This window comes from Amia ocellicauda, chromosome 6 (assembly GCF_036373705.1).
Source record: "Amia ocellicauda isolate fAmiCal2 chromosome 6, fAmiCal2.hap1, whole genome shotgun sequence".
Taxonomy (NCBI): Eukaryota; Metazoa; Chordata; class Actinopteri; order Amiiformes; family Amiidae; genus Amia; species Amia ocellicauda.
The window spans coordinates 2,117,501-2,119,802 of record NC_089855.1 but is presented as its reverse complement, the minus strand read 5'-3'; positions in this window follow the sequence as shown (position 1 = coordinate 2,119,802).

Here is a 2,302-nt window from a genome sequence, read left to right as displayed (position 1 = left end):
AAAAAAAAGAGTGAAATGAACCGCTTTTCCATGACTAATTAGAAAGGTGATGCGCAATTGGTTTATTTTTTGAATGTATTTTGTATTGATTTATGTTTGAACTGGTTTACGGTTGTTTAACACCTGTAGTCAAATGTCTTAAAGCAGCCGTTTGAGGTGTGAGTGACTGCTCTCCACTCTCTGCACTCATACAGCGCCGGGCTTTGAGCAAAGCTCTTGCCACATATAGGTAACGCTTCAGATTGTGTGGCCTATTGATCAGTGTATAGTTTATCAATTGATAACCTATTAACAATCGACTACTTGCTAAACAACGTTCAGAGAATGTTAATGTAATATCTCTGTGTACCAAAACCGGCATCAGCGTGACAACAGCAGCCGCTTACAGAACGGCTCAGCCCCTGCAGTGCAGATATCAGACCCGTGAGCCGAGTTACAGAGACGATCGGGACAAACTGTGACACCCCCACTGCAGACGGTGTTCCTTCCCATTGACAGTTTTCAGTATAGCTAGATATTAAATACATTCTACTGAACTGTAATGTTCAAGTAGGTGAATGTTCATTGATTCTCAATCGGATCTATTTAATATTAAACTGGGCCACACAAGCGGAAGTGTCACCAGAATGGAATATGTCACTGAAGATGAAAATACAGCAACACTGCGTCGCACACAAGGAACTGACTGCTGCTACTGGCTGTGTCTGAGTTCAGTGTGTGTTTCTGTACACGTGTGCTCAGCTATAACTGCACACATGAAAGCATCCGCACACAGGCAACACTTGTATCACAGTGTCGTTCATACATGAGCTGTAAATAGTTTATAAAACAGTTAGGAAGCATTAATAATTCCATTTATAAATGATCAATAACCTTTTACAATATATGATTGATCATTTATAATAATGATTTATTAATGACACTGTAATAGTGTTACCCACACACAACACTGTGTGCAGTGCCTTTGTTTTATGTATGTATATATGTATGTATTTATCTATTTAAAATTGATTCTGGAGTATTCTCTTTAGTAACCAAAATAAAATAACAGCCTCCTCTCACTGTGATCCCAGCAATAAAACAAATGCAATAAATCTAATGCAATAAAGCGTGACACAAAACCTTTCTTGAAAATAACCAACACAAGGGACAGACTGCAAAATTCAATTAAAATATTTGTATTATTAATTTATTCAGGAAAATCTTTTATATTTCAGTTTCCATATAATGTTATTGTTATATAATAATACATTTCAATGTGGAGCCGTACAGCAGACAGACGCCGCCGCAATCACACAAACAGCGGGACTCTCTCTCACAGAAACACAAATCACACCAACTGCATTTTAAACAAGACTGAAAAGTGCTGTTTCACAACAATACAATAATAATAATAATAATAATAATAATAATAATAATAATAATATTATTATTATTATTATTATTAACAACAACAACAACAACAACAGGACCACAATCATCAGATTGAATTCTAAATAATTAATTCTAGTAAGTCATTATATATTATTATTATTATTATTATTATTATTATTATTATTATTATTATTATTGCATTAAATTGGTTCATTATCAATTACGAACTTTAAAAAAAAGCTTTTAAAATGTTAAATGTAATGTATTGATGACACTGAATGAGTTCTGAAAGGTTTAATTTGCAGAGACAGCCCCTTTCAGTGGCAGTGATTATTACTGCGTCTGATTGAACAGAACAAACACAGAACACGTCCACAGTTATAGATCTATATTAGTTTCTGTGCAGAGTTACATTCACAGCAGCAGTGATCACCGCATCCTTACTCTTGTTCTCTGGGAGAATACAGTTCTGTCTGGGAATGTGAGAGCACCGCTCGGACTGATTGTAAAGCACGATTATACCTGAGCTACATGCTTGTCAGCTGTGATTGAAATACATCACAGTCTTACAGCGGCTCCCACTGAAATGTTAGAGAAGAGAAACATCGGAGCCAAGCTGAGAACCAGGAGCCTCTTCATGAGACGCAGCATCGTGCTCGTTTTATAAATACAAATGTGTGTCAAAGTTCTCTCACTACAATCAAGCAATCAAGCATTTAAATAAGTGGTAAATAGTTTGTTTATAATCACTTGAGACAGATCCCTAAAATAGTGTTTTTTATTATTTATATATATATATATAACCTTATAATAATGGAGATGATAATAATAATAATAATAATAATAATAATAATAATAATAATAATAATAATATATTATTATTATTATTATTATTATTATTATTATTATTATTATTATTATTATTGTC